General features: G+C 38.4%; 1 pseudogene; it reads left to right on the top strand.

Moving 5' to 3' along the window:
- The window catches only part of LOC125277210, a 129,408-nt pseudogene that overhangs the window by 39,680 nt on the left and 62,829 nt on the right, over nucleotides 1-26,899 (top strand).

The raw sequence follows: 26,899 nt of genomic DNA, 5'->3' as shown, positions 1-26,899 counted from the left end.
AGCGGTTTGCAGAAGCAGCAATGGCATCGAGCATTTTTGCAGGTTGTGCAAAAAAAAAACTTGAAAGTGAGTGGTATTTACACCCCCTCGAGCGATTTGTTTGCTAAACTAAAGAAGTCATTCAGCATCGTCGAGAGGTTAAAAGGAATTGGATTGACGGTCGTGCTTCTCTATCGTCATTGTGTTATACCCACCAATAGCGAGCAAGGTGGATAAGCCAGTCTGTGATTGGTTCCCGCAAAAGTGTAACAGAAGCAGTAGAAATGAATGTACGGGTTTCCAGACTGAGTTGCCGGGCGAAATCAAATCGCCGGCAGATCAGGCTGGGTTTACCCAGACTAGGTTAAAGGATTAGTTCACTTCAGAATTCAAATTTCCTGATAATTTACTCACCCCCATGTCATCCATGTCATCCTTTCTTTCTTTAGTCGAAAAGAAATGAAGGTTTTTGAGGAAAACATTCCAGGATTATTCTCCTCATAGTGGACTTCAACAGAGTTTAACGGGTTGAAGGTCCAAATGTCAGTTTCAGTGCAGCTTCAAAGAGCTCTACATGATCCCAGATGAGGAATAAGGGTCTTATCTAGAGAAATGATCTGTTATTTTATTTAAAAAAAAACAACAACAAAAAAAACATATATACGTTTTAACCACAAATGCTCATCTCGCACTGATCTGCGATGTGCCACACATTACGTAATCACATTGTAAAGGTCACGCGTGACGTAGGCGGAAGTACTGAGCAAGTGTTTACAAAGTCAATGTGCAAAGACTAAGTCAAATGCCCTTTACAGAAAAGAAAAAAAAGCTAAAACAATGTTGTTGGATGATTTTGAAGTTGGAGGAGAAAATGAGAGTTTTTCGCCCTACCGCTTCCAGCTACGCCACGCGTGACCTTTACAAAGTGATTACGTGGCGCATCGCAGAGCAGTGCAAGACGAGCATTTGTGGTTAAAAAGTATATTATTTTCTTGTTACTCGTCTGGGATCTTGTAGAGCCCTTTGAAGCTGCACTGAAACTGCAATTTGGACCTTCAACCCATTAAACCCTGTTGAAGTCCACTATATGGAGAAAAATCCTGGAACGTTTTCCTCAAAAACCTTCATTTCTTTTCAACTGAAGAAAGAAAGACGTGAACATCTTGGATGACATGGGGGTGAGTAAATTATCAGGAAATTTTAATTCTGAAATGAACTCTATATTTTGACAGAAAACTGTGAAATGCCGTCACTTTTTCCGTGGCCCTTTTTTCAGTGTTTCGTTATTAGATTTGTGTAATAACTTGTAGTGGCCTAAAACATTAGGAACGTGAAATTCATGTGAACTTGGAGTGATTTGCATTCACAATGCACTTCATAAACAAACTGCTCTGAGACTGCTAAAAACACTGAATCACAAGGCTCACATTTAGTATATGTAATGAAGCCCTTTGCAGATGAATAATTAGACTTTTTTCAGTTCCGTAACTGTGCAACCCTAAATTGTTCGATAACCATGTTGTCAGACCAATAAAGATGTTAATATAGGTACATGCTCTATGCAGTTATATCACGTTAGACGATCTAACATATTCATTGGTTCATTAGGTTTAAGTGCAGTGTTTAAGAAGCATTTGCACTCTTCTACTGCCATATTAAAGCGCATATAATCCATGGGTAAAGGAAATGTAGCATGTAGGCTGTCACTATATCTCTAATCCTGTTCTTGCCCAGTCTGCACCCTGATTGATGTAGTTAACTCATAGCGCATGTGCTTTCTCTTTATTTCAGAGATCAGCAGGGTACGAAAGGACATGTACAATGACACATTAAACGGCAGCACGGAGAAGAGAAGCTCAGAGCTCCCGGACGCCGTCGGCCCCATCGTTCAGCTCCAAGAGAAACTCTATGTGCCTGTCAAAGAATATCCTGACGTGAGTCTCAACCCTAAAGCCCGTTCACACAGTTCACTGCAAATACACTCATATTTCCATCACAGTATTTTAAATAATTAATGCCATTATTGCAGGAGCACATCAGTTTGTTTGTTTCATTAAATTAAAAATTCAATGAGAAGTGATTAAAAATGCATCCTGAGAACCTTTCAGTCACATGAACTAGTCTCGGGCAGTACTTGAAGGTCAGTTAAAAATGATTTGAAGTCAATCTCTGCATACACACACAAGCTCTTTACTGAAGCTCAATGAGTAAATGGAATAGTAAATAACCGTGCGCAGCTCCTCAGTATGGCTCTTATTTAATTACAAAGGCATACAAGTCAATGTAATCTAGTTTTCCTTGCATTAGGACATGGGCCCACGTCCAGTATATTGATTTCATTAAGACGTACTAAAGAAGTGAGGTTGCACAAAGTGTTTGAGTCCATTTTATGAGTCCATTTAATTTATTGTGTTATTAAGCTGATGGTTTGTGGTCGACTGTCGCTGTCTGTCTGAGCAGTATAAATCCAAGAGGTTTTTTGTTTCAAGAGTTCTTCAAGTGTCACCATCAAGATCTAAAACATTTTCCATTTAAAGGTGACCTACTATGCCCCTTTTCACAAGATGTACTATGAGTCTCTGGTGTCTCCAGAATGTGTCTGTGAAGTTTCAGCTCAAAATCCCCCACAGATCATTTATTATAGCTTGTCAAATTTGCCCCTATTTGGGTGTGAGCAAAAACACACAGTTTTTGTGTGTGTCCCTTTAAATGCAAATGAGCTGCTGCTCCCACCCCCCTTTCCAGAAGAGGGCGGAGCTTTAACAGCTCAACAACAACAAAGCTGGAGAATCTCACGCAGCCAAAATGAGGATTGTCAGTAACGGTGTTCAGCCTTACATTGTTCAAACCGGAGTCGACACTGATGGAGAGACGCAGGAAGAAGTTACAACTTTTAGAATGAAACTGGACGTTTCTGAATGGTTAGTGGATAAATGTATGTAGTTGCTGTGGAGTTGATTCAACTCATCCACTAGCATGTGCCGTCATGTTCATCTTTTTTCGTTGAATTGACCCTCGTTTGTGAAGCAGTCCAGTGTAAAATGATGGCATGACAACAACACTCTACTACAACAACTCTTCCTCTTCTCTAAAGCAGCCCAACATGACCACACCCCATTTGTTGCGTGTTCTCAGGGGCGGGGTTTATGTAAATTTTAGGGTTAGTGATGTCACGTTGTATGAAGCTCGTTGTAGTCTCTACCAGACGTTTGTTGTAGTCCTTAAACAGAGAATTCTTTAAAAGAAAACACTCCCTTTATTAATTCCAGTATATTAATCCCGTAATATGTACTAATATGTAAAAGTATGCTTAAGTGTTCTTCTTTTTCAATTCAGTAACCAGTATATTCTTCAGAAATGCACCTTTTATGTTACACAGAATGATAAAAAAATAAATAAAAAAAAATTGAAGTGAACTGTTCCTTTAAATTTAGCAGTTCCCCTGCATAGATTTTTCTGAAAGCGGTATCCTACCCCCTGTCGCTCTCTTTGAGTCTTTGCACATCTCTAGTAACAGGGGTGACATTGAATTCTCTCTCGCCTTTTCAGTTTGTGTTGAGTCAGACCCGCTCAACCGCATCACCAACAACCCGGTCGGTGGTTAACAAATCTTTCAAGCAATCGCTGTCAGATCCTGCTTGCCTAAGGCGCCTGGCCCTGGGGAACCGGTCGAGTTCCGAGCTGATTGATCCCAATTAACTTATTCCGTCCCAGTTTGATTCCTGCATGGGCAGCACTAATTGAGTCTCTCCAGCAGGGGCGTAAACACTGTTTGGAATTAGAGCCCTCCATTTTGCTGAAGTTTTCTGGTTTGAGGGGCTGTTTATGCGCCTGCATGTCCCGCGGGAGAGGGCCGCGCTGTTTAACGCCGCTGATGCAGAGCTGCTTGAATGTTTTTGACTAATTCATGCCTCGACCTATAGCGTTTATAACGTGGCCAGACATGCTTGCTTAATCCATAAAACGCAAACAATGAGAGTGGATAAGATGATATTTGAAAGTCAATGAGGTTGTTCCTCTAGAATATTTGTATCCTTCTTGCTGGCAATAATAATATTAATATTTTATTGTTTCCTGTGCATAATGCTGGAACTTTATAAAAAGCTAATTTCATTTACTATTCAATTTCAACTCCAGTTTGCAAGGGTATGATGCTTTCTGTCTGCAGCTTTTAATGCATTGTGGGTAATTTAGCTCTTGCTCTTAAAAGTCTGAGCGCTGGCCAACACTGCAGTAAAGGCCGTCGTGTGTGTGTGTGTGTGTGTGTATGTGTGTGTGTATGTAAAAGGTTCTGGCCGCCCTTGCTGGTCTGAAGGACATCCAGGATCATTATTAGTGAGTTTGGGATCATTAGGAGGTGGAGGATGAGCAATAAAATGAGACGTCCTCAAATAGCCTTCAGTGTCAACGGAGTTATCCATATCCAGAGAGAATAGAATTTATATTGTAAAAATGAGGAAAATGGCCTATTTTAAATAATCTAAACATCTCTGTTGATGAAAAGTGTGTAATTTCTGCATTGATAGTGTCACCAAACAGGAAAAAAAGAAAAATGAAAAAGACTGCTTATTATGTTATGCCCCTTTTACTAGATGTAATATAAGTCTCTGGTGTCCCCAGAATGTGTCTGTGAAGTTTCAGCTCAAAATACCCCACAGGTCATTTATTATAGCTTGTCAAAATTTGCCCCTATGTGTGTGTCCCTTTAAATGCAAATGAGCTGCTTCTCCCGGCCCCCTTTCCAGAAGAGGGCGGAGCTTTAACAGCTCAACAACAACAAAGCTGGAGAATCTCACGCAGCCAAAATGAGGATTGTCAGTAACGTGTTCAGCCTTACATTGTTCAAACCGGAGTCGACACTGATGGAGAGACTCAGGAAGAAGTTACAACTTTTAGGACGTTTCTGAATGGTTAGTGGATAAATTTATGTAGTTGCTGTGGAGTTGATTCAACTCATCCACTAGCATGTGCCGTCATGTTCATCTTTTGTGCAAATCCAGCGTTGAATTGACCCTCGTTTTATGCAGTCCGGCATAAAATGACGGCATTTTACTACAACAACTCTTCCTCTTCTCTAAAGCAGCCCAACATGGCCACACCCCCTTTGTTGCATGTTCTCGGGGGCGGGGTTTATGTAAATTTTGAGCATTGTAACGCAGATGTTGTTTATGCAAAATTACAGCAGCATTACACACTAACTAAGTGAAATCATAATCATGGACCCCTTTAAAACACTTAATGTCTACCATATGAAAGGCTTGTAGTTGTCTGTGCATATGAAGTATTTTAATATTGGAAAATTGACTTCGCCTTCATACTTGTTGTAGAGCATCTCTGGGGAGCCTGTAATCTCTGTATTTCCTCTGCTGAGGTCAGAACAGCCTGATCTCTCCCAGCAGACATCTGATGGAGAGGTGGAGTCATGTTTAGTGCTGGAGACCCCCTCTGGACAATCATTAACTTTAAGCTATTAGTCATTAAATATCACAGCTTCTCTTCAAAAGACGCCAATTATCACCCTCAAAAGGTTGCGGTGTGTGTGTGTGTGTGTGGGGGGTACCTAATATTCCCTATGTTACCATCCCCACAAGGATAGTAATACCAGTATTATTTTTTACCTTTTGGGGATTTTTTTCCCCCAGCTTACACATAATAGGAAATGTACATACTTTTGAGTGTGTAGCAGAAGAGTAGGCAAGCTTTAGGACATACACTACTTCATCATAATTGCGTCTTTAACAGACCGTCATGATGCTTAATTACGTGCATCCTGTCACCATTTAAACTGCCCTGTCAATACCTTGTCACAGTTGATTGTGACTATTTAATTTTATTTTCTACCAAATCAGAGAGAAATGTAGTCACTCGTTGACCTGCCAGTTGTGGGTCTTTCATACGGAGACTCTTCTATCATGTGTTTGACCAAACGTATATTTATCCCAAATAAAGAAAAGGTGTAACGCTCACTCTAGAAGAAAAAGTTTGAATTTTTTTAAAACAAGTTTCAGCCATTGTCAAGGCCTTCTTCAGACATAAAGAACAACTATATCACACACTGTTTCATACACTCTTACAACCAGCAACGGGTGACCCTACTAACTGTGGGACTGGCTTTATAACAAGATTAAGAGGGGAAAAGAGAAACATCAATAGTCTATTTCCTGATTAAGCCCTTTGGGAAACAATTTACCTACAGTAAAATTCCAAAACGTTTTCCTGGATCTACGATTCACATCAATATCGCCTCCCCAGCCTGATGAATGAACTTGTTCAGTATATGTAATATGTAATTCTTTGCCACTAGAGGTCGCTTATTCAAAACAAAGGCATAGCTTGATGACGCCTTGATTTCGTAGAATCATGGGAGGTGTTGACTTCACATCTACAGCCATTGGAAAAGAATCAAATGAGACTCAGGCAGAAATCACATTAATGGATGAGCTAATGTATTAAAGATTTATTAACATTACTGCAGTATGAAGCAGGGTGTGGCTGAAAGCCGTTGGAGCGGAACGAGGCCGCTGGAGCGATTGCTAATGAGAGATGAGCACGATACACGGCTCCAGAGCAGTGGAGCTTTTATAATGCTGCAGTCGCTGCTTCCGCTTCCTCCAGTCAAGCGTATGTGGGGTAACACAGCACTGTTTTATCATATTAGATATATTTCTGTGTTGAAAGTTGTTATAATGCTACTCTGAGCGTTCGCTCGGCGGCTACTATGAGACACGTGTTGCACACTGCAGTAAGCTAGATCAATATAAGTGATGGTAAACACGGTACTCACAGTAAATCAAGAAAATGAGATTTAAACAATAAGACTTACTGTGTTGAGCTATATAACAATTAGTTTTCTGTCAATGAATGTATGCAAACAGTTGCTCACCTGTCTAATAAAACACCTAATATATTAAAGCGTCTTTGGTGTTTCCATGGTTTCTACAAAATAAAACCGGAAACCGAGGGTAACGCAGGTATGTGGTCATTGATAGGCGATGCATGGACATGGTCCGTGTCCTTATTAAAGTTTAAAGAATAAAGCTTAGCTTATTTCTCTGGATTTAAAGATTCTCAGAAACATTTATGATAATGTAAGATCACAAAAGAATATTACATATATATTCTAGTGGTTTTTGGATATTTTAATTCTCAAAAATCTTACATATTGTGCCTTTAATCACTTAAGCCCCTTATCCTTCATCTCACACATCTGCCATGTTTGTAGTTTTTAACTTTTTTTTAATTGGTGTTTGTAGTTCCAATCGAATCCTCATCCAAAGCGCAGTGGGTTGTGGGTAATATTTGCTATTAGAGTGTGCACAGATCTGCACTTCGAATTCTAAGCAGAAATAGTAGGCCATCTGTTTGTCATCTGTTTGGAATACTCATTTCAACATACTGCGATTTAGGACACACTAATTCTGATTTCAAATACTATTTAGGACGGATAGTGTGTGAGTTGGAATGCAGCATGTGTCTTTAGACTGCTCTCTTATCTCACATAAGAGGCTGTTCAGGTGTTTTTCAGAGGCAAAAATGACGTTAGACTAAGTTTGATTCATTTACATGATTCATTTCAAATTGTCCATATCAGTGAATGATTTCAAATTCTGATTATTTTATGTCATAAAAAAATGATGTGATCATCTCAACAAGCCTCTGTCTGGCAGTAGTGGAAAGCATGCCACAGTTATTTTTAACTAAATTTTAAACTAAGTGTTAAATCTCCTTAGCAATCTTATCTCCAGTGATGGTTGCTCTGAAAAAAATTAAAAAATCTTTAGAGCAAATACATATATACTACAGTTCAAATTGATTGTTTGATTGGTACTTTTATTCAGCAAATGCATTCAATTGCATCCAAAATACATGCTAATATTTCTATTTGAAATAAATGCTGTTCATTTGAACTTTCTATTCATTAAAGAAACCTGAAAAACAAAAATATGAACTGTTTTCAACATTAATAATAATCATAAATGTTTCTTGAGCAGCAAATCATCATATTAGAATGATTTCTGAAGGGTCATGTGACACTGAAGACTGGAGTAATGATGCTGAAAATCCAGCTTCGCCATCATCGGAATATATTACATTTTAAACTATATATTTAAATAGAAATCAGTTAATTTAAATTGTAACGATATTTCACAATATTGCTGTTTTTACTGATCAAATAAATGCAGCGTTGATTTCTTTCAAAAGCAACAAAAATCTCACAGACCCCAAACGCTTGAATATATATCGAGGATCATCACATATCTTAGCTTACTACAGAGAACGCTTTGTACAGAATGATTTACACAGAAATTCGTTGTGCTCCCATATCATGAATGAGGCTCAGTGTGAGCATCCACACCATCCACCAGGCAGGCAGGCTTAAAAATCTCTAATTATCTCATGGCAGGCGGTCGCTGATTTCCAGGTCAGGGGCAGGATGACATGATAGATTTATAGATGAGGTATAGCATGAAGGGAAGAGCATGAAAGAAAGAGTGAGGAAGATAAGCAGCCTGGGACGTGCGGCGGTGATGAATGTGAGGGTATGATGAGGTCGGGGAATCGGGGCAGAGGAACAGCGGCCTGCCCCGCCTGATAAAAGAGAGGGAACGGCCCCACACGCACCCCGAGCACCCCACACACACTTGTCTCCCAGACAGGCACGCAGCGGCACAGAAATTAATTTGCTCCTTCAAACTCGTGCTGTGTCGCCCCTCTCCCGGCAGCACGCACCCGTTCCGATTTGCTGAACAATGTTATTAGGCTGGGAAAGACAGCCGTCCTAGAAGAGCGCTGCTGCTCGAGATGATTGTTGCCTTTCATTCCAAAGTACAAATCTACAGTTATTGTTGTGTGTGTGTGTGTGTGTGTGTGTGTGTGTGTGTGTGTGTGTGTGTGAGGGAGATAATGTAAGGGAGAAGACACCGGGCCGTGGAGGAAGAGCGCTATAAATACTCTGCTCAGGGTCTAGGTAGGGACAAAGCTTTTAATTGTTGAGCGTAGAGCGAGTGAGTGAACTGCTGCTGTCATCTATCATTTCTCCCTGTGTGTCCTTTTCTGGGTCAAACTCGTCCACAGTCAGGATGAGCAGATTATTAATCATTATCAACATAAATTGCAAGATTGATTCCCCTTCCTCCTAGCATGCATCCTTTGTGTGTACAGTGGACCCAGAACATATTTGGACACTGTAGACAAAAAATGAATGTCGTTGCATTCTGTACTAAATAGCAAACCGTGTGCAATATGCAAACAAATATCAGAACTTTTACTTTTAATCAGCTGGTGATTTTTAATGGATGTTTGAAGTCAGTTCTCCTCAAGATTACACAGGTGTGCAGAATCACGTTAACTATCAGGATCCACTAAAGTCTGGCAACCACAAGGGTTCACAGTACTTTTGTATTAATTTTGAACAGGATATATATTGATAATTATTATAGTCTATATGTATATATACTTCCAAGGCTGCATTTATTTGATCAGTTAAAAAAAAAAGTAATATTGTGAAATATACTGTTTTCTAATTGAGTATATGTTAAAATGTAATTTATTTCTGTGATCAAAGCTGTATTTTCAGCATCATTACTCCAGTTTTCAGTGTCACATGATCCTTCAGAAATCATTCTGAAATGCTGATTTGCTGCTCAAGAAACATTTCTGATTATTATCAATGTTGAAAACAGTTGTGCTGCTTCATAATTTGGGGGAAACTGTAACACCTTTTTTTTTTTCTTCAAGATTTTTTGATGAAAAGAATGTTTGAAATAGAAACCTGACGGATCTGGCGTCGTGTCAGTTAATCTTTTTCCGTAAGTTGAATAGGGAAGGTGTAGGATGTAGCGTAAGCTTTTTGAACTGCAAGAGTCGTTACACTTTCTTCCTAAGTTGAATACGGAAGGCGGTCTGGCACAAGCTAGATATTTTGCTTCATAACTTCTTAAATATGGATATTTTTTTACACAAATGCATTGCTTCGCTTCAGAAGGACTTTATTAACCCCCGGGGCCATGTGGAGTACGTTTATGATGGATGGATGCGCTTTCTTCAGCTTCATACTCGTTGGTCCCGTTTACTGCCATTATAAAGCTTAGATGCATCAGGATATTTATTAATATAACTCAGATTGTCTTCATCAGAAAGAAGAAAGTCATATACACCTAGGATGGCTTGAAGGTGAGTAAATCTTGGGGTAATTTTGATTTGAAAGTGAACTAACTGCGTCTGAGTCTCTCATCAGAAAAATGTGACCCACCATTTGAGAAACACTGCTATAAAATTAACATTGTTGTCCCTTTGGAATTATAAGGTTGTATCTGACATTTGATTTATTCACATATTCTTATTCTGTGACTAATGATTTACATTATGTGATGTTTTTTATGGTGTGTACATTGTGGGACTTTTTATTTAGAAAACAAAAAATGTTTTGTCTACAAAGTCGAATGGAATGTAAAAACTTTGCCAAAGCTCAATATCTCAAAACTGCTCAGAATGCAGACAGAACCTTATAATTCCAAGGGGATGATCGTCTTAGCTCAGATATATAAAAAAAAGAGTAATCAAATGAGAAATATTGTGTTCATTTTGAAATCTCATTTTGAAATCTAATTTAGACAATATGATCTCGTCTGAAGCTCTAGAGAACATGTGTGAAATTACTGGGGTCGTTTTGTTCATTTGAGAAACTTGTATTCCTTTGCTGTTCATTAATCTCATCACAGTTGAGGAGAAACAACTGAGATATTCAAGAGTTTCATTTACGATTGCGACTAAAATCCCAAGACATTTATCTGTGAATTTACTTTCATGGCAGTTTTTCCCCTCATGTTTTGAAGTCTGTCTGCTTCTAAATGTCCTCTGGGTGTACATTATAGTTTCACTTTACTCGACCAGCACCGCACGACTGTGAGACGCTGCTGTGTCGGGAAGACTGTTGCGTTCAGACAGTGAGAGTGTGTGAGTGTGTGTCCTTGTGGCTGCATGTACAGTATAAATAAAGGGCAGTGTGTTAAGCACATGTGTGTGTTTGTGGTTTGTCCCGTCATGCAGCAGATCTGGCTGCCCGCCCTTCCTCTCTCCAGGTGTCATTGTTTTAATTAAATGGGTCTGATGGGATGGACCCATAACTCAGAACTGAATGAGGGCCTAATGAAAGTGAAACTACTGGACGTTAACTGGGGTATTGGCAGCCGTACCTGCAGCAGCTGGTGTTGATTAATACTCTAGCACTTCATCGCTACGTGCATATCTGTGTGTGTGTGTGTGTGTGTGTGTGTGTGACTGTCTGACCTCACTATGCAGTTTTGTAGTATTGTGAATTACAGAAGTAAAAATGCATGAATGAAAGTGCAGTCCTCTCATTATGGTGTTTTAATTCACAATTTCCATGATGATGGCATTTTAAGGTTGTATTCTGTAGTATTGTGAAATGAACCATTTAGAAGAGCCTTGGAAATTTCTGTTCATTGTTACCTTTTCTGCCAGATCTGACTCGTAAAATTTATTACAAGTTTATTTATTATTCGTAAAAATCACTTTTATTGATTTAAGCTAATGATGTCAAATTGATTCAGTCATTTAAAACAATATTTTTTATTTTATTAAAGCCAGTTAATTTAGATGTTATGACATTGGGTAGATTTTTAGTCTTCCTGACAAAACATATTCCTATATAGTGTATTGTAAACATTTCTGCTTTCACTCCTGTTCAAAAAAAAAAAAAAAAAAGTAAAAACAGTAATATTGTGAATGTCACAATCTGTTGTATTTTCTGTTTCGTTTTCAAGGACCTTTAGTTTGTTTATGGTCATTTCGCTCGTCACCATGGTCATTCATTGTTTCATTGATTGTTCACACCTGTTCCTCATTTTTCCATTAGTTCTCTCAGTATATTTTGCCGTCTGTTCAGTTAGTTCACGGTCTGGTGTTGTTTGAGTATAGTGCACACTTTTGCATTGCCTTTCTTTACCTTTGTGTTACCTTTCTTCAAGTTTATGCTGCATGTTAGATCCGATCCAATTCGCCTCACCTCGTCTTCATCCTCAGCCAAGCCGTGACAGTGAAATATTTATATTATTTATGTGTATTTATGTGTTTAAGTAATTTACTTGATGCAGCACTGGATTTTCAGCATTATTACTCCAGTCTTCAGTGTCACATGATCCTTCAGAAATCATTCTAATATGATGATTTGCTGCTCAAGAAACTTTTATTATTATCAGTGTTGAAATAATGATACATTTTTTCAGGATTCTTTGATGAATAGAAAGTTCAATGAACAGCATTTATTTGCAAATGAAATCTTTTGTAACATTATAAATGTCTTTACTGTCACCTTTAATTTTTGCAATAAATATAAATTTCTTTCAAAAAAAATACCACATTTGTTACCCTGTTACCCTGTTAATTCTAATTTATTGTTTTAATTAAACCTTTTAAGTTGCAAACATTATTTTGTAGAGTTCTGTTGACATAATAATGATTATCATTACATCAACTTAATATCGTGTGTAATTTAAACTCAAATTTCTACGTTAATTAGCCTTTTTACAAAATGAGGTTGTAGTAACTTAATGAAATTGTCTTGATAACTTTGGAAATTAGGCAGTAGATTTCCAATTCCCAGCATGCTTTGCACATGACTGGATAAGAAGAAGAAATGTTGAAATTAAGTGTTAATTTATTTGTTTTTAGTGAAGAGAAAGACCTATTAGTGTTTAACACTGTTATGTTTGACGCTTACTAGAGTTTCTGTGGTTATCATTGTGCTGAAGAGTAGATACATGAAGGTAAACACTACACTGACTCTATAAGCAATGACTGCGCTAATGCCAATGACAAGTAATATTTTACTTGTTTATTAAATATACATGTTAAATAAGTTATGTTAGCATGGTTAACTGCTGATTAACTGGTTCCAGGGCTACAACTCGACTTTTTTTTTGAGTAATCAACTTAAAAATTTGTGTTTATGCAACAAATCACTAAGTTCCTCTAACTAAATGTATCTTGTTGGTGGAACGTAAATTCACTCAAAGGGCCCTATTTTAACGATCTGAAACGCAAGTGTCAAAGCGCGAAGCGCAAGTAACTTTGTGGGCGGGTCTCGGCGCTGTTGCTATTTTCCCGGCGGGATAAATGGCTCTTGCGCCCGGCGCAAATCTAAAATGGGTTGGTCTGAAGTAGCTTCATTATTCATAGGTGTGGTTTGGGCGTAACGTGAAATAAACCAATCAGAGTGTCATCTCCCATTCCCTTTAAGAGCGAGATGCGCTCGCGCCATGGCGGATTGCTATTTACATTGCGTACACGCGATGAGTCAGTTAATATATATGTGTGTGTGTGTATTGGCACGATTGTTCAATTAATTAGCCAATTTCGTTCATCATTATAAGTAGTAATAGGCTGAATTGAAAATAGGTAGCCTAATTCTAATACACGCAATGACTATTCATCATTACATTTTTATATTTATGTACACAATAATATTCTTTTACACTGTAATCCTTTTGTTTTTAATATTTGGCATGTTTGTGTGATGCGCATCCCTGTGTGTAATAAGCAAAGTCAACGCGCACTGTGGACGCGCCCAGAGGCGCAGTTTCTACCAACGCGCTCTAACAAAAAAATATTGCGCCATTGACTTTAGACCAGGTTTGAGTTGGTCTATGGCGCAGTCTATTTTCAGCTCCTTAAAATAGCAATGCGCGGGCAATGCGCCTGAACACACCTCCTTTTTTGCGCTGAACCGCCCAGGGAGCGCAAGTTCATTCACTAGTTTAGCGACGTGCTTCTGTGGAGGGAAAAGCGCGCTTTGCGCGGGTGCAAAATAGGAATGACACATGCGTCGGTGTACAAAGTCAATTGCGCTGGGTGCAAGATAGGGCCCAAAGTTGTCATAACTCAAAAAAAAAAAATTGACATTTTTTTGTGCTAACAAATTATTTTTTAGAATGAAAAATTTTCAAAATGTGTGAATCCTTGATTGTAATTACTTAATTTACTTTTTATGGTTATATTGGCCTTATCATAATACCCAAATGCATTATGAATTTCTATCGCAAATTACATGTTCAGTTGTCCTCAGCATATCTTTGAAAATAATTATTAATCATACAAAGATAATCAAACCAAATTTAGCAAATATCGGATCAAACTGAGTTAATATTTAAACCCATTAGTGAGTATTTGTTCTGATTCCTGGTTCCTGATGAAAGTGTGCGGTGAGGTTCTGATATGAACAGATGGACTGAATAAGAGGCCGAGCGTTTCATGGAATAAGGTTATAGATTCCAGCACCTACCCTTAAATCCTTTTCTGCGGTCCACCACGTAAAATCACTCCCGTACACGCTCCGGCTCTGCCCACGGTGAGCTGAGGTGCAGCGGTGGTTGTGTGAGTCTTCTCATTACTCTGGTGATAATAAACAATAACACGCACACAGGGGAGACGTGCAGCGGCGTTCCGGATCACCTCGCGGCTAATGAAGGTTAATTAGGGTTCATTAGGACATGATGAGCGCTCGCAACACCACCACAGCCCTCTGCTTTACGCCAGCCGGGCACCTCGGTTCCTCCCTCTCCGGCTGTCACTCCTGATGGCCGTAGGGCCGCCATGACACCTGAACATCAGTCCATTTCAATGAGAGTCCAGACATACACCAGTGCAATTACAATGAGTCATCAGTATGTTAAGATACAATATGATATACTGTATCAGTGTTTTCCACAGCCCATAAATGATCAAAACTTTGCTGAAGAACCTGTTGCACACAATCTACTTCATGCTCTCTGTCATCTGATTAATACTATTGTAAAAACATCCCACTTCAGATCATGGTTCACGTGTCTTTTTGCTGTGAAATATTTACTGGTTTTTATAAAGTAAACGTAAGAATTACTTTTATATTGTTAGTAATATTTCAAGATGAACCCTTACTGAACTGATGCAATTTAGGTTTACGTGATTATTCATACATTTTTAGAAAAACCAAGTTCAAATGTGTTTCAAATACGATCATCAGGCTTTCGAGGAACGTTTTTGTTCATCTCTCAATCATCACCGATTACATTGAATTATAAAAATGTTAAAATTCTCTTTTTAAAGTGAACTAATCCTTTAAATCTCCTTCTTAGATGTCTAAGAATTCTCTTTCGTCTAGCTAAAGTAAGTAGCTGCATAAATTTCAATCTGTTTCTCACACAACACTATTGTTTGGCTTCAGGAGACTTTGCAAATAGCCCACTAGTCAAATGAACTGCTGTTATGATACCGTTATGGTGCAGTTTCATTCATTGTAATTGCACAGAAAAGAGCTTCTAGCTTTTGTGCTCCGCAGAAGAGAGTCATACGGGCTCGTAATGACACGAGGGAGAGTAAACGATGGCAGAATTTTCATATCCACTCAAAATTCCTTTAATGCTGGTAGGATGTGTCTTACATATAATGCAACATATAAGTAATTTGGACTTCCCAAGTGAGCACAAACCCAGCACACACACGCACTAACAGAGTGAAATTAGACAACCGCAAGGGAATCGACCAATCAATACCACTCACGGATCATCAGTACAGGAAGCCGCGATAAAACATTCGAGATCAAGTGTTGTAGATATGGAGGCATACATACGGTTAGACGTCCCCCACCTCTCCGAGAAGAGATGTGCCCTCCTTCTCCTCCCCTTGTCCTGCACAATAATGAAAACAAAAGACATCCTGCAGCAGGGAATCAGAGCGCAGTGCTATTAGAAGCCATGCAATAATTAATTTGCCTATTACCAGAGCCGACTCGTTTATCTTCATAAGATAATGCCATCACTCCCAGTCTCTGGCAGACCCGCATGCGCTCTGTCTTAAACGGCCCTAATTACGTCCCCGCTGCCTATTTTATTGTAGTTGATGGAAAACACACTTAATCTCCACTGTGCAGAATGAGTAAATAGGCCCCAGCCTTGAACAGCAGATATTAGAGATTCCATTAAAGCCCGGTGCTTTTTTATGTGGCTTTTGTTTCGGGTGCCGGAGCGTTAAAGAGCTGAGGTAAGGTGTACACTGATGAAGCAGATAAGTCAAGCTGTCTTTATCCATTCCTTTTCATGCACTTCCAGATAGAGGGAAGTTTGCATTGGCAAAGGCCCAGTGATTATGGCTGCCGTTCGTGTTACATTCATGAATGGTTTGAAACAATCAGTCAGTCAATGTTTTATGTTTAGAAGTGGTGTGCTGTAGTGGTTTGGTCTGCTAACTGAACCTAGAGGACTTTATATTGCTCTGAAGTTGCTCTTTCTCACAAGACTTCATGGAGTTCTCAGTTTCAAGTGTCAACTTAGTCAAGGATGTAGAAATAAAAATGAATGAAACTGTTGACAGAATACAGAGCCGTCAAATGAATGTAGATCACGTGGCTCAGATTTGAATGTGATCTTTGACTTTTGACACACACTTTCTTGCATCAAATCTGAGCACAGTTTAAGACATTGTTGAGATCTCCTCAGAAACTCTACACCTATAAGATTTTCTCAGGAGAGAAATCTTAGAATCAGAAGACTCTTCTAGGTTCATCTCATGGAATTCTAGGAGAAAGAATTGAGATATTACCATGCTTCATACAAGATATTTACCTAATGGATATGATGTTTGTTCAAATTCCATATGAGAAAATCCATGAAATATCACTGTTGTGTTCTTAAAGGGTTCGTTCATCCAAAAATCTGTCATATTTACTCGCCCTCATGTCGTTCCAAACCCATAAGAAACACAAAACACAAATGAAGTCTTTGAACACAAATGAAACACAAATTAAGTCTTTTGAATTAATTCTGCTCCTCCATTAAAAGTCCACGCAACCAAAAACATGTGGTAAAAGTAATCCAATTTCAGCTTGACACCTGAGAAGAAACCTCATTGGTTCTTGCTCATGAAGCAAGCACCTTTAAGCTTCAGTTTACCATATTTGATGTGTTCAAAGTTTATATGCGAATAAAAGCCTAAAATAAATCTGTTCATCATATAAACCGACTTGGATTAAACCGCTCGATTCATATTTCATACTTTATGAACTTTTTGAAGCGGCATCGTTTTGGTATAATAGACTTCGTTGGATTTGAGATTTCATTAAAAATTTCTTCAGTTGTGTTTTGAACATTAACAAAAGACTTATGGGTTTGTAAATGATGACATAATGTTCATTTTTGTGTGAACTCTCCCTTTAAGTCATTACTTATTTATCCTAAAATCATTCCAAACCTGACTCTTTTCTTCAATAAAACGCAAAGGAAAATATTTTGAAGAAGGTTCAAGCTGCTTTTTTCCATACAATGAAAGCTTCAAGTGAACCAGGGTCTCTGATGCTCCAGAAAGAGAAAAGAAGCAGCATGAAAGTATTGTAAAAATAGTTCCTGTGACTAATATGCCATATCCCAAGACTTCTAAAGACCTATTATAGATTTGTGTGAGGTACACACCAAAATGTAAGCCATTATTCAATAAAAACCATTGTGATTGGTCACAAGACATGCAAGAATGAATGTCAGTTGGGTAGACTTATCCCTTTAACCCAAGGCTGCTCTAGAGAGACTGTCCCTATCATCGTTTTGCCAAGATGGTCACCAAACAAACTGTCTTTGGTCCCGTGCTCCTGCATATGCTTAGAAGGGTTGTGTGGGATTTAAAAAGAAAGAGAATGTTGAGAACCCAAAGGAGGACACATCTGCCAATCTGATCACTAAACAGACCCACAGAAAAGGTTAAATGCTCACTAAACACACACACATATGAATGTCTGCATGCAAGTGTGTGAAGAGGGCTGTGCAAGTGTCTTAGTGTGTTCCTGAGAGATGTTTATCTTCCTCGCTGTCAGGTGATGTCAGGGCAATGGATGGTGGCCGATGAAGGTTCCAAAAGAGGGTTTTCACAGCAATACCATAGAAACATCATTGTGGCTTCCCAAAGAAGCTTTCAGTGAACAGTTCTTAAAAGAACCATTTTTGTCTAGCGTAAAGAACTTTCTGTCATGACAACTTTCGGAGAGATTGGCATAGTAATGGATATGGCAGTGTTATTGTATTTTGTCTTGGTGAAATAGATCTGCTTCGCTGCTGCAGAGCAAGTACAGAGACTTGCACTGCCAAAACATTCACAGACATTGTTGTAAGCATGTAAGACATGCTGCTGCCTCACATGTAACATACATGAATTAACCCTGTAGCAGATTTATACAGGTGGAGCTGGGGAAGGTGGAGGGTGTCTGAAAGCGTGCTGAAGACTGCTAACAGCAACAGCAACCAATCAGCTGTGCTATGTAATGATGATAATGATGATCGCTACCAAATGAGCCTGTGCCATCTAGAGTTTAATGCCATAACTAGGTATTTCTAATAATCTAAAAAAAAAAAAAAAAAGAAGAAGCTTTTTCCACCATAAAGAATGTTTTGTGCATTTGAAAGTTTTTTCATGGAACCATCAATGGTAATAAAGTACCTTTATTTTTAAGAGTGTGCATTGATATACGCTTATAAATAAAGGTTCCAAATGGGGTTTTCGCATCAATGCCATAGAAGAACCATTTTAGGTTCCACAAAGAAGCTTTCTGTGAACAGTTCTTAAAACCATTTTTACCTTAGTGTGAAGAACATTTTAATAATCCACAGAACCTTTTTCCACTATAAAGAACCTTTTGTGCAATGGAAAGGTTCCATGGATGTTAAATGCACGCCCGCTTCTGAACAGCATTTTCCCCACAAACAGACACATCTAACACTAACCTATTCACGCAAGCTAATATGTTACGCACATCGGCCTCCATCCATTGCCCTGACATCACCTGACAGTGAGGAAGATGAAAATTTAATTCATCTTTTCTTCTCGTCACTCTCTACAAGAACACACCAAGACACTCGCACACAGCCCTCTTCACACACTTGCATGCAGACATTCATCAAAGCATCAAAGGATCTTTGTGAGACGCGCAGCAGGAGTAGGCCCACACAAAAGGCGCAGGTACAAGAGAGCGAGATTGTGTGCGTTTGATAGGAGAGCTTGGGGTGACAGCCGGTGAGTTGAGAGGTGGGGAAGTGTTGCATCCATTCAGGTAGGCGAGACACTGCGCTGTCACTTACGCTTTTGGTGTGCGAGAGAACATAGAGTCTGTGTGTGGCTGCTTTCTTCTTCTTCTTCATTTTTTTTTTTTTTTTTTACATTTGGGCTGTTTACCAGCAATGTTTGTCAAATGGCTTTCAGAATCAAACGTTTGTCCTACAGTCGACATGAAATCCAAATTGACCCCATTTACTTTCTTACTGCCCCTGAACTTATTCGGTATGATTCATCAGTGAATGTATTAATGAAATGTAGTTTCTCTTACTAAAAAATAACATTAACTCTTTCCTCTGCATTTTTCATGTTTTCACTGTCATGATCAGTGTTGGGGAAGTTGCTTTTAAAAGTAATGCATTACAATATTGCGTTTCTCCCAAAAAAAAGTAATTAATTGCATTACTAAGTTACTTTTTATGGAAAGTAATGCATTACATTACTTTTGCATTACTTTTTCTCACCTAGGCTGGGCTTGCTTGAATGTTTTTTAATAACAAAAAAAAGTTATATTTTTGGCAAATGTAAAAGCCTTTTCACACTGAAAGTGAAATGAATAAGCCTCGGGCTGAAAGAAATGCAAATTCACATCTGAACAGTAGAGGGCGCAGCTCAAACAAATCTTTCAGCTGTACTGCCATTCTGAAATACAAAAGAATAGGACGCAGGAGAAGTAAATTAGTAAATGCATGCTCACATTTAGTCTAGAACTAGTCTAGAATAAACATCATGTTCACTAGGGGTGGGAATCGGAGGGTACCTCACGATACGATACGATCACGATAAATGGCTCACGATAACGATAATATCGCGAGTCAGCGATTCTGCGATAATCGATATATCGCTAGACAATCCTATAATGATACATCGCGATATTGGTCTTAATATGAAAACAAAATGCACGTGAAAAGGTTAAGTGCAGGTTAACGGATAAATCCGATCTTATATGTACATTTAATAGAGTTCACGTCACCGAAAGCAAGAAATATGAGGTGCATTTTATTGACCATCAGTTAATTTCAAAATCAAAGACTGCAATAGGAGAGAGCGGCAACAGCACTGGTATAAGGTCTCATTACTTTTAATGAAGATAATTGTGTGTTATGCGTCTGCGACTTACTTTCACTTTCATATGCGGCAGTTTGCGCGTCAGCTTGCTGAAGAGATCTGCGGCGATGTGTGATGCAGTAGCGTTGTCATATCTGACTCTCACATGTTTCAGTTTTAGTATTTTGGGGAGAAGTAAAATTTACATATGTAGTTTCAACAACCAGATGCATTTAGACTGATCATAGACAGTTTTGACTGGAATGCGTCCCAGACCATCTCCTGAAGTGGTTTGAGCGATCGGATTTAAATCCGTCTCAAATGCGTTTTTAGGCATTTAGGCATTTAGACCTGGTCTTTTCACGATCGGATAGCTATCATGCATGAAGTCACCAGGTGCAAACAGACCCTTTGACGTTCTTCAAGCGCTTAGATATACACGGGAGCGTTCGAAAGCAGGCGTCTATCAGAGGATCCCTAATATATGCTTTCAAATGCTCCCGTGTATATCTAAGCGCTCGGTGAAGAACGTCAAAGATGTCTACGACTGTCACATCAATTGTATAAAAGTGCGTCAAGACTTTGAACTTAAACGTGGCTGGGGCATCTATTTTACTCACACTGCTGTCCGTCATCCTGTTAATAACCTCTTTTTCTTAGGCTAGTTAACTTAAGTTCACGTTTCCCTCATTCATGTGTCGAGCGCCGCCTTGAAGTAGGACGCTTTGAGCAAAGAAATCTATATATAGCGCTTTATTTTTTTAAATTAAAATATCGATATTTGGCGCAGCGATACGATTCTCGTATCACACAGAGAAGGATGACGATATATCGCCATATCGATATTTTGTCCCACCCCTAATGTTCACACAGCGCACACAACACTTACTCTAGATTTCTCTCAACATGGGGACAGGAGAGCTGTCAGTCAATAAATGGGAAAACAAAGTAACTTGAGTTACTTATTTGAAAAAGTAACTGGGATATTTTGTTGTAAATTTAAAAGTAATGCATTACTTGAAAAAAGCAATCACATTACTTGTAGTGTGTTACCCCCAACACAGGTTATACAGTAGGGGGCACTGTTACACATCTTCTGAAAGAGTGCAGAATCTCTGGATCAGAACACAGGCAAAAAAGAAGTAGAAACAAGCGATAGAAGCATTGCTTACGCTCATGTAAAATAATGCGATAATCAAACATTAAACAGTATATACATCAAAACTGTCCAACATTATCGAATTAAATATCGAACCTAGGAGTAGATACAGGACTATGAAGCTTTAGGGGTGTTGGACTCGATCTACTCCATCTGTGTTTCAAACAACGTTCTGAATCTGATCCAGATGTAGTCTTTGACAAAAACATGATTTTCTCAGCTTTTTGTTTAAAATGTTGCTTTTTTTAAATGAAACTTGCCCACATTCAAGTTTTAAAAAAATAGAAAGGATGACCCATTCATTTTCTCAAAATTTACCGGTAACATAAAAACCTTTCCTGACATACCTACCATGAGCTGGGATGTTTGTAATTATTGTTTTAATTACTCCAGTCTTCAGTGTCACATGATCCTTCAGAAATTATTCCAATATTATGATTTGCTGCTCAAGAAAAATTTCTGATTGTTATCAATGCTGAAAACAGTTATGCTGCTTCATATTATGGGGAAAACTGTGATGCAGTTTTCAGTATTCTACGATGAATAGAAAGTTTCAAAGAAAAATCTTTGTTTGAATGTAATAGACTTTACTGCACTTTTAATTAATTTAATGCATCCTTGTTGAATAAAAGTACTCATTTTTTATTCAGTTACATTGTTTGCAATGCTTCATGTGATGAATAGTTTATTTTCTGTTGTTACCAGTACTATTGCATTTCAATATACAGTATGTCAACAATTAAATGTGTTGCGAATACTGTTTAACGTCTTTAAGATTAGCTTCAGCTTTATATCATATATTGACTGGTTATCCACTAATGAATCCATTGAATTCATTATTAAATGTTTAAAATAGATTTTATACTTTAATATTTAGCCCGAGCTCAAATCACTATATGTGAAGGACACTGCAACAGATTTTTCCCATCAGGGGAACATCTCTGAAACCCAACAGCTGAATAAAGGCGAGTTTTTTCAGGTCCGTCCGTATGCGTATGTGTTCAAGTGCTCTCACCAGGCCCGAGCGTCACATAATCCAGACGGAGAGAGCGGAGGTCATCCGACCGTCTGTGATGCGCTACAGAGAGCTGTGTGTGTAATCCCGGCAGATGTGTGAATACAGCAGGGAGACCGCGGATGTATAATTTGCGCCTGCTGCTTTCGGAGTGAAGCCGTTCCTTCTGGAGTCTCTCGCACTGATTACTCAATCTCCAAGGGCACCTTGGATATTCGCCTCTGCAGGCCTGAAGAAAGGACTTGATTTGATATACCGAGCAGTTTTCCATCAGTGACAGCAGCTCTGAACACACATGACCTTTGCGGTGACTTGGCTTCTGAAAGGGCTTGTTGTTTCCTGTGGCGGTCCATGAGGGTATTTTCTGGGCAGGCTGATATGAATATAAAAATTGAGTAACCGATAAGGTTTTTTTATCTTTGGTAACACTTTATTTCGATGGTCCACTTTAGACATTCTACTAACAATAAGTAACTTAGCAACCAGTTGACTGGGAGGGGACATGTTCGGTTCACTTAGTTTTGTCATGGCCACAAGATATTAATTCGTGGGAACGTGATAAGTCGTGGCCACGAGATCGTTTGGTAACGACATCCTTATGTCGAGGCCACGCGATGTAAAGTCGTGGCCTCGAGATCATATGGTGAGGGAACGAGATATTTTTCTCGTGGCCACGAGTTACATGTGTAAACAATCTGCGCTACCATAGCAACCTGGAATTAAGAATGATAAAATAAGTGCGGAATTAATAAATTATTATTATTTGAATACTGTCTATATAGTCAACATTGTGCGCAATGTAATAAGCTATAAATAGCCTATTGTGCGCGATGTTGCCACTATAGCATTCAAATGAAATGATCTTCAAAAATAAATAAAAGGAAATAAGAACGTTCAAATTGTCAACTCATTGTGAACAGATAAGTGTATTCTATGACAAAGATTGTTTCAGTAATTCAGTATGTATTTCAATAATGTTAAAATGGTGTAATGTTCATGAAATTGATGATGCACTTATGAGAGTTATTTGACATGTAGTTGCTAAGTTATATTTAGTAGAATGTCTAAAAAGTGTATCTTTTTATCTTATCTTTTTATTTAATTTTTTTCCCAGAATTAACTTCTGCTTTACAATTTGTAGTGGATTATCATCCTCCGTTATGACATATTTATAAATGGTCCTCTTTATCAGAGTTTTAAAATTGATATTTATATGCTAAAGTATCTGTTCACCTGTTGCACCTGTTGATACTGAAGCGAATTTCATTTATTCTCCCTGTTGTGTCCACATTTTGGATGGACAAATTATATTGTGTCATTTGAATACCATTTCTAATGGGTAAGTTTGCTAATAAGAGGAGCCTGTCAGTTTCATCTGACATGTGTGCAGTGAGTAAAATCTGGGTTTAGAAAGAATGAAAGAAAAAATATAATGTATATATTTTTTATACACAAGTAAAGTGATTATTCATGATTCATTATTCATTTCAGATATATTTTATGGGTGGCACAGCCTCCATTGCCTCTTCTGGCACTAGCTCTGGTAATTTCTTTGCATCTCAAAATGAAATAGGAATAAACTATGAATAGTAAAAAGCAAGGTGGCTGATGGGGAGGTCACATTTTTTAATGATTGTTCCATTATGAGATTTCTTGTGTGAGAGTTGCATGAAGGAGACGACATCATGTGCAGTGCTGTGATTTCTATTTTTCGTGGCTTGTCCCCTTCTTTTGTTGACCCCAGACTTTTTAATTGTCTATAATAAATATATATTTGTAATTTTTAAATTTAAATTTTAAGTTAAAGCAGGACAATTATACTTCGTTTATAAGAGCTTGAAAACATAAGTATAGTCTATTTTAAATAAATATGCTATTTATTAAAACAATTAAACATAGAATCTCTCAATACTCTTTACCATTTTAGAGAACAACTGAGGTGTTCCAAAAGAAAACTTTATTTGATTATCATGGAAATGGGACTGACTGTTGCAATTCCACCAGTGTATAAAGCACACAAAGGAGGAGATAAGAATTAAATAAGTCTTTACTTGAAAATCCAACAGGAGAATACAGGAACATACACCATAGTAGACACTAACGACACCCAACAACAAACTGAACACAAACAGGAACTTAAATACACTGATGATTAACTCAAATTACAAACAGCTGTGAATAATGAGATTAGTGTCCATGGTAACTGATTGTGGCGGGAAACTAGAACAAAGCAACACGTGACAAATGAAAACAAACAAACTGAAAGTCCATGTGACTGTGACACTGACAGTAGTTTAAAGATCATAAATGTAGTTAATTGTAAGATTTTTGAATCACAATGTGAGAATAACTTTATTAATTCAATTCAATTCAATTCACATTTATTTGTATAGCGCTTTTCACGATACATATTTCAAAGCAGCTTTACAGAGAACGCATGTCAACATCACAATTTAAAGAATGCAGTTAGCAAATAATGTAATAATTTATTCAATTAATTTACAGTCACTGTTAGCAGTTTAACTGAAGGTAGAAGCAATGAGCTCCTGGAAAAATGAATTTCATTAACAATAATTAGGGTATAGAAATTGGGCAATGTGTATGTTGATCCAGATGATTGCGTCTTCTGAAATCCTCGCAGGAGTTGGCGCCGTCTCTTTACAGGTGTTGGTCATCTGAAGTCTTCTTAAGAGGCTGGATCCAAACTGAACTCGGGTGTCCCGAGGTAAAACAGAAAAGCAAATGGAGAATAATTAGCGTAGCTGCTGTTCATAACATTGAGCAAAGATAGTCTTGTGCAATTGATCTGAGATGCATTATGTGAATGCTTGGCTAAAGAGATGCGTCTTTAATCTAGATTTAAACTGGGTGAGCGAGTCTGAGCCCCGAACATTATCAGGAAGGCTGTTCCAGAGTTTCGGAGCCAAATGTGAAAACGCTCTCCCTCCTTTAGTGGACTTAGATATCCTAGGTACAACCAGAAGTCCAGAGTTTTGTGATCTTAAAGAGCGTGAAGGATTGTAGGGCGATAGAAGATCGATTAAGTACACAGGAGCTAAACCATTTAGAGCCTTATAGGTCATTAGCAATACTTTATAATCGATCCAGAACTTAATAGGTAACCAGTGTAGAGATGATAAAATTGGTGATAAAATTGGAGGATAAAATCCTCTGTAGGGTCAGTAGGATACCTATCCCAATGTCTGGGGCTGAAACAGTCCATTTCTTTTTTTAAGTTTAAACTTGATAGCCTACTAGCTAAGTTGCTGTGTTAGCAAGAAACCCGGCTATTTGAACGGTAACGGAAACGCAGCTAATTAACACTCAAAACTCTCCTGTTACCATAGCTAACATTACAACAACAGCGTATCTTGGTTCTGTGAAACCACAAAACCAATATTACTCGCGCATGGAACAGAAACAACGTAACCTTGCCTTTCATTTTCAGGCCTTCTCACTTTGATCTCTCCAGGGCTGGAAAGCTTTTCTAATATTAGCGTGGGTCCTAAAGCTCTTGCCTGATCATAACCCTTCTTTTTCCAGTGATATTCCTCTTGAGCTTTTCTTTTTTGTAATGTCTCTCAGCCATCTCTCTTTCTTCAAATCTCCTTCTTGCTCACTCTCTCTCCTCCCCCATCACTGATTGGCTTCAAGTGTGTTGTGCTGCTCAGTCCAGTCCACTTTCAACAGCATTTCTCAGAAATCTCTTACTGCACCTTCAACACTGATATTGTTTTCAAGGCAGTAGAAAGAAAACCACTTATAGTGAGCAGCAGTATTGTATGGATGCATGTCACTAATACAGTATGTGCAAAGATGAATGAGCTTTGGAAATGACAGCTTTTCATCTGAGCTAATCTTGACTGTTTGTTCCTAGACTTTAAACACACTTTAATTTCATTTATAAATTTATTGACACGTAAAAGGTGCCATATGCATATTTTAACAGGTTTATTAATAGCAAAAGATGGAGTGACAGTCATCTCATATTAGATGTACATGGAGAAATAAACACACACACAACTTTTATTCGAAGGGTGAGCACACACGCATACAAATGTAATGCACGCCCTGGTGCTTTGTGCCTCCAAGTAAAATTTAATTGCTTCTTTTCATTCATATCCGCAAGGCTCTTGGACAGGGATGAAGGGTGCCAAAAAAAAGCACAAACACATACTCAGTGACTGTGTTTTACCAGTAGTCGATTATGCATGGAGTCAGTCATGTGAAAAGAGCGTAGCGTCGGAATACCAAACACATTGATAAAGCAGACCCTGAGGGCTTATTGATTAGAGCAGGAGGCCTGTAGTGTAAAATGGGATTTTATAGAACGCAAGGCTGCATGCATTGAGTTTCAGCTCCAAAACAAACCGCTGCTGCACGTCACACTGACTGTACTAGAATGGAGTTCCCTTACGGAAGAGAAAGAGATGGGAACATGCAAACTTCCTTAAAAAATAAAGATAAAAACAGTGATCATATGACTGTACAGTTTCATACCATGCACAGTATTTGAAGTATGAAGGTGTTGTTGTGATGAGTTACATGTAATGTGCTACATAATGTCGCCTCCCCACAAGAAGGTCTCCGGTTCGAGCCCAGGCTGAGCC

The sequence above is a fragment of the Megalobrama amblycephala genome, linkage group LG10 (assembly GCF_018812025.1).
Source record: "Megalobrama amblycephala isolate DHTTF-2021 linkage group LG10, ASM1881202v1, whole genome shotgun sequence".
NCBI lineage: Eukaryota > Metazoa > Chordata > Actinopteri > Cypriniformes > Xenocyprididae > Megalobrama > Megalobrama amblycephala.
Note: the sequence above shows the minus strand (reverse complement) of the source record. Positions and strands in the feature narration are given on the sequence as shown.